Here is a 7,385-nt window from a genome sequence, read left to right as displayed (position 1 = left end):
AATGAGTCTTGAGTGCTTCTCTGCTTAGCGTGAGGAGTAGATGCTAGAAACCCATCCTCCACAGGGTGATCAAGGACCACCTTCCTCCTTGTCCTCCCCTGGAGTGGGAGTGTTATTAGTTCCCTCTGGTGGAGGTTGGGCTTGAGTCTCCTGTGTGGTCCCACGAGGATGATCTAGAGAGCTCTGGAGCAGCAGCCCAGGGGGCTGCTGCTGGCTCTTGGTCCTTGAATGCTCCTTGTGCAGAGACGGCCTTCTTCCAGCATCAAGCGTGGCTCCCCGCCCCGTCCTGCAGGTGGGACCCTTAGAGGGGTGCCAGGCAGTGTCCCTGGAGGGCCGGCTCGGCATCTACTCTGGTTCCCAGTGCTGCTGTGATCCGCCTCCATCCCCTGTGTCTAGGCCTGCATCAGTGTTCCACGAGACCACAAACGGAAACGTGGAGAGTCTGACCCCTGGAGCTTGGCTCACCTGAGGCCAAAACGCTTCATTCGGGGGCACGAACACCATGAGAGGCGTGGACCTGAGCAAGCCCCAGGCGCCGCCCCCCCCCCCCCCAACCAGGAGCAGGGTGGCCCTCTCCACCACCCCGTGAATGTGCTCCCAGCCAGCTTATTTCCTTCCAGCACCCCTCAGGATGTGTAGGGATTTCATGAGTAGATTCTGTGGTTTGGTTATGGTTGTTGTATTTTCCTCTCCTCGTAGGAGGTAAGCCCTGCCCGGGCATGAGTCCTGTCCGGAGTATTGATGCCCTATCTGCGGTGCCCACAGTGGTGCCACACACCTTTAGGCTACGTATGTGTGTTGACCGGCTGAATGAGCTCGCAATTTAGAGAACGGATGATCCTCACTGCCTCCCTTGATAGAATTCATGCTGAGCTGAAATGGGCCCAGTTTGTTGCGTAGTTGGAGGTTTGGTCTCTTTGTTGGTTACATCCCCCATGATGACGTCTCTCCTCCTTCTGACCAGTGGCTGTTTGCTCCCTTCTTGCCTCTGCACCAGAGGCATTTAGAGCTATCAGAGGCATGCATCTATATATCTATATCTATATCTATATCTATATCTATATCTATATATCTATATCTATTTTGGCTTGTGGTTGGCATGGGTCCCAAGAAAGCTGCTTTGAAATGATGCCACAGGGACGCCTGGGTGGCTCAGTCGGTGAAGCGTGGACTGCAGCTCAGGTCATGATCTCAGGGTGTGTGAGTTCGAGCCCCACATCAGGCTCTATGCTGTCTGTGCAGAGCCTGCTTCAGATCCTCTGTCCCCCTCTCTCTCTGCCCCTCCCCTGCTCATGCTTGCTCTCTCTCTCTCTTGAAATAAATAAACTAGAAAAGAAACAAAATGATTTCCCAGGTCTGGGTTGAGCCAGTATGCTTGGATACAGTGAAGGGTCCTGCTCTCCAGCTGTCAGGCCCCCCCACCCCTGCTGGCCAGCACGGAGGCATCCTCGCCTTCCTTGTGAGGGAAGCCAGCACTGGCTCACCCTGCAGCTTGGGTGGGAATCTCGGGGGAAGGCGCTGAGCCCTGGTGGCTCCCCTTTTTTCTCTGCTGTCCCCTGCCTTTCCAACCTCCCCACCCTGTGCCCTCCCGCCCACACTACTTAAACCTCTGCTTTCTGTTTTTGCCTTAAAGCTACTAACTTGGCACAGGTATCTGACTCATGTCAGTAAATCCCCACTAGCCTCTTTGTCCAGGAGGCGAAAAGAAAAACCGGCAGGGACGTCAGAGACCCCTGTTCTGTCTGGGAAGAGAGGGATAAGGATTCTGTAGGCACAGGAGTTTATTATTAAGAGCGCCTCCACTTTGCTAAACAGAAAGGCAAAGATTTTTTTTCTCTTAATCTGTTCTTCCTTTCAAGAGTTGGAAAGAAAAGGAGATCCTGGGTCCCTAATGGTATTTAGTGTTTGCTGTGTGTGCGCGCATGTGCATAATTTTCCACTTGGTATTCAGACACCTTGTCTCGTCCCTAGGTGATGCCACAGACCCTACTCGCTTCAGCTAGGGTGTTGCGTCAGGTATCTATTCTGCATAAACAAAACACCCCGGAACCTGGTGGCTTAAAACCACCACAATTTGTTGGCACTTGTGCAGCTCGGACTGCGTTTAGCTGGAGGTCTTTGGGCTGGTCTCACCTGAGGTCACTCACATGCCTGGAAGTGAACGGCCCAAGATGGCCTCAGTCACATGAATGGTGATTAGCTGGGGCTGTAGGCTGGGACAGCTCAGTTCTCTGTGTGGCCTCTCCTAAAGGGTAACTCGGGACTTCTTCCTCATGCTGAGATCCAAGGGGGCAAACCCCAACTAGGAAGTACCTGTTGAAGCATCTTCAGGTTTCACATTCGCCCCATTTGGCCCGAGCAAGTAGCATGGCCAAGCTCAAGCATCAGCATGAGGGGTTACAAGAGGCCATACGTCCTGGGAGGCATGATTCACTGGGGATGGTTACTGGAACCATCTATCACAGCTATAAAGAGATGCGTTCTTCATGGGCTTGACTTTTCAGTGGCTCCTACTGACCTATTACATTCTCTCATGACTTTGCTGATCACTCTATAACTAGGTCCTGTCCAAACCCGGAGGGCATTTCTCAACCTATTTCACCTAAACTTCTATCATCTGGAGTTGGCAAACCTTTTCAGCGCAGGACCGGACAGAAAATACTTGAGGCTTTGTAAGCCATAGGCTCTGTGCAGCTAGTCCCTCTGCTGTTAAAGTGTGGAAGCAGCTGTATATATGTGTACTTGAATAGGGTACAGCTGTGTTCCAATAAAACTTTATTTATAAAAACAGGAGGTGTGCTAGGTTTGGCCTGTGGACTGTAGATGGCTGATTATTTATATCCTAATCTTGTAGATTGCCAAGAAAATGTACATTACACTCAAGTATTGCTGTTTCTCAGACTTGAAAATTGTCATCCTTGTAGAACTTGATTTCATCATGAGAAATGATTGATCAATGCATGTTACCTAATATTTCCCACATGACTGTTTAAAATCCAAAACCCGTTGTGTTTTTAAGTATCTTTTTGAGAACTTGGTAAAAACTGTTCACAGAATTGAAATGTCATGAGTTGGTTCCGTGAAAGTTGGAGAGGCAAAATAATAAGGTATAGGGAGTACAAAGTTTAGGCAGACTGCCTGAGTTCAAGCCCGGGCTCTACCATTCACTGGCTGTGTGACCACAGGCAAATTAATTAACTTCTCTGAGCTTTGGTTTTTTCCTCTGAAAATAGGGATGATGATAGTCCTACTTCATAGGGTTATTATGAACATTAAACATGTCTGTTCACATAAATACTTAGAATGGTGCTCAGATCATAGTAAATTTTCAGTTAAAATGGTGAAACAAACAATGAAATATCCTGAAACTAACTCCTTTAAGTGGTAGTTTTTTGATAAGCATAGGTATATGAAAGTTTCCAGGCTCATAGTGTTGTGGTATAACAAGGACTTGTAATTTTACCTTTAAGCTGTTAGAACCAAAATTCAGTAAGTCCCTGGATATAAAATTCAGTTCTATTTCTGTATAGAACAACTATCCCAAAAGAAAATTAAATCCATTTACAATAGTATCAAAGGGGATAAAATACTTAACCATGGAGGTGACAGACTTGTGTGCTAAAAACTATAAAAAATTGGTAGAAGAAATAACAAATGCAGGACACCTCCTGTTGATTGACTGGAGGAATTTTTTTTTTTCAACGTTTATTTATTTTTGGGACAGAGAGAGACAGAGCATGAACAGGGGAGGGGCAGAGAGAGAGAGAGGGAGACACAGATTCGGAAACAGGCTCCAGGCTCTGAGCCATCAGCCCAGAGCCCGACGCGGGGCTCGAACTCACGGACCGCGAGATCGTGACCTGGCTGAAGTCGGGCGCTTAACCGACTGCGCCACCCAGGCGCCCCTGGAGGAATTAATAGTGTTAAAATGGGGACCAATCTTCCCAAAGCAACACATGGATTCAAAGCAATCCTTAACAAAATCACAATGATCTTTTTACAGAAATGTAAAAAGACTCCTAAAATTGATTTGGAGCTACCAAAGACCCTGGACAGCCAAAACAATTTTGAGTAAGAAGAACAAAGAAAGTGCTATTCCACTCCCTGATTTTAAGAAATACTGCAAAGCTATAGCAATCGGCAATGTGGTATTGGCATAACAACATAGAGATCAATGGAACAGAATACAGAGCCAGCAATAAACCCTCGCATATAGAGTCAACTAATATTTGACCAGGGGAGCCAAAAACAGTCAATGGGGGAAAAGTCTCTTTGTTAAAGGATGCTGGGGAAAATTGGATACCCACACGAAGATAATGAAATTGGACCCTTGTGAACAAAAACCAGCTCACAGTGGATTGAAGACTTAAATGTAAAGCCTGAAACAAAAGACTCTTAGAAGGAAGCAGGATAAAGGTTCTGACACTGGGCCAGACAATTATTTCTTTTGGCACCAAAAGCACAGGCAACATAAAGCAAAAATAAAATGGGATCACATCAAACTAAAAAGCTGCTGCACAGCAAAGGGAGTCATCGTCACCCACCTATGGAGTGGGTGAAAATATTTCCAGACCATTTATCTGATAAGGGGTTAGTAGCCAACGTATATAAAGAACTCCTATATCTCAACAGCAATAAAACCAAGCAATTGAATTTAAAAAATAAGACCTTTTCTGGCCAAAAGACAATTCCTTCTAAAGAAGACCTACAAATGGCCAACAGGTATGTGAAAAGGTGCTTCATGTCACTAATCCTCAGGAGAAGGCAAATCAGAACAACAGTAAGTTATTGCCTCCTTTACGGTTGGTTATTAGATCTATAGAAAAAAATAACAATGGACAAGTCTTGGGGAAAGTGGGGAAAACGATGCTCTTGGTGGTGGGAAAGTAAATTAGTACAGCCACTATGGAAAACAATGTGGAGGTTTCTCAAAATACTAAAACTAGAATTAACATTTAATTCAGCTGTGGAGAGCAAGATGGAGTCACTCATGTCAAGCAGGGACCTAAGCAGCCAAGGGCATAGCAGCTAAGACCTGTTATCACCAAAACCTGCACAGGCTGACGGCACCCAGAACTGGTAACCTTCAAAGCCAAGAGAGCTTGGAAGAACTGAGCGCTGGTAATCATGACAACCAGAAGAAGTCTGCAAAGGCCCAAAGCTGATTAAACCCCTTTAAGAAGGGATGGTTTCAGCAGCATGCATCACCTAGTGTCGGACTGTCAGACTCTTGATGTGTACTCTTCCACATCTGATGGCCCTAAAGAGGCAACCGCTGCTTAAGGCTCTGCCCAACTGGTCTGTGAACATAGTAAAGATTCTCCACTGCTTGAGCAGAGTAAGCAGTGAGTGCCGAGAGCTGACCGGGAAGCAGACAGGGTCCTTACCTCAGGGAACACTCATAGACCGACCTTGGGTTTGCTTTGTTAACTTCTTATGCCTCACCGTATCTTCTTTGTTGTGTGACTTCACGTTGTAGTTGGTGCGATGTGTACGAAGCCAAGTTGTAGGTCACTGAGTCGGGAATCTTGAGTCGGCTTTATAATTATGTTAACCTTACTTCATGACTGAATAAAGCTGCCTTGGTGGAAGGACACAATTTGTGTAAGTGCCTTCATAGTGTACAGGGGATGCCAGCAATCTTATTTCTGGGTGTATATCTAAAGGGGTTGAAATCTAGCTCTTAAAGAGCTCTCATCTGCATTCCTGTGTTCACTGCAGTATTATTCACAGTAGCCAAGCTTGGCCAACATCCTAAATGTCAACAGGCAAATGGGTACGGAAAACATGGTAAAGATGGACAACGTCCCATTACTCAGCCTTCAAACAGGGTGTCCAGATAGACCTTGAGAGCATTCTGCTAAGTGAACTAAGCCAAACAAAGAAGGACAAATACTGCATGGTCTAACTTACAATAGACTCATAGGGGGTGCCTGGGTGACTTGGTTAAGAGGGTGACTCTTGACCTCAGCTCATGATCTCGTGGTTTGAGTTTGAGCCCCTCATGAGACTCTATGCTGACAACATGGAGCTTACTAGGGATTCTCTCTCTCTCTCTCTCCCTCCCTCCCTCCCTCCCTCCCTCCCTCATTCTCTGTCCCTCTCCGTTGTCCCTCCCTCTCCATTTCTGTCTCTCTCTCCAATAAACAAACTTAAAAAAAAAAAAAAAGACTTAGCAGAAATCAGAATGGCAGTTGCCAGTGGCTGGGGTAAGGGACAATGGAGTGTTGGTTTCTTAGTCTTCCATTTTAAAATTACTGTGAGTACTGAGTAAGGCAATGGGGTGTAAAAGAAAAAAAAAAAAGTCCTTGGCACAATGCCTAGCTCCTAACTTGCATACAATAAATGTTAAAGAATTTAGTTGTGAAATCAGCATAGACCTGAGTACTTTCAAGCCTATTTATTTTGAATGTTATGTTAAAAATTTTTTTTTCATGTTTATTTACTCGGAGGGAGAGAGAGAACAGTGGAGGGACAAAGAGAGAGGGAGACCTAGAACCCAAAACAGGCTCCAGGCTCTGAGTTGTTAGCACAGAGCCCAATGCAGGTCTTGTACCCATGAACCGTGAGGTCATGATCTGAGCCCAAGTTGGCCACCCAGGCGCCCCCCCCCCCCCCTCCAGCCTATCGAAAAGCAGACCAGACGAGAAAATCCTAAGCATTGGCAACATGGCCAGACTGGGCAGCTGCAGCAGAACGCCTGGAACAAGTTAGAGTTCAGGCAGCGACACACAGATCCTAACACATTTTCCGACTTAGTAGTCAAACCTCAGAAAAATGATGGTTCTTACAAAGGTTTTAGGGGCCCCTGGGTGGCTCCTTTAGTGGAGCATCTGACTTTGGCTCAGGGCATGATCTCATGGTTGGTGGGTTCGAGTCCCACATCGGGCTCTGTGCTGACAGCTGAGCCTGGAACCTGCTTGGGATTGTCTGCCTTGCTCTCTCTGCCCCTGCTTGCGTGCTCTCTCTCTTTCAAAAATAACTAAAATCTTCTTTTTGTTGTTGTTTTAATGTTTATCTAGTAGTATCGTCAAAACCACCCAGCGATCAGGAGTTGTCTATGCATGATTTTCCTTTGTGTAATAAGATGCTGTGGCCGTGAATGTTGCCAGACGTGTGACCCATCATTCTATCCAAACCGTGTAGATAAGACTATCTTCTGCTGCAGCTACTGAAAGCACAGAAGTTGCTAGGGTGGCCAGACCATCCTTTGTTTCGCTACTCTATTTATAGCTGTGCTTTAGTATAGGCCACAATGGCTCAGTGACCTGCATTTGATCCCACGGTCAGCATTTCCTCGATGAATCATGGTCACTGTAAGATTTGTCTTAATTTCATTGATTTGGGGTTGAGGTTACCAGTAGCACTTATAAGGCTACTTGGCC

Source organism: Herpailurus yagouaroundi, unplaced genomic scaffold (assembly GCF_014898765.1).
Source record: "Herpailurus yagouaroundi ecotype Mexico unplaced genomic scaffold, PumYag 100, whole genome shotgun sequence".
In the NCBI taxonomy this organism is placed as follows: Eukaryota; Metazoa; Chordata; class Mammalia; order Carnivora; family Felidae; genus Herpailurus; species Herpailurus yagouaroundi.
The sequence above is the reverse complement of the archived record's forward strand: the minus strand, read 5'-3'. Positions refer to the sequence as shown.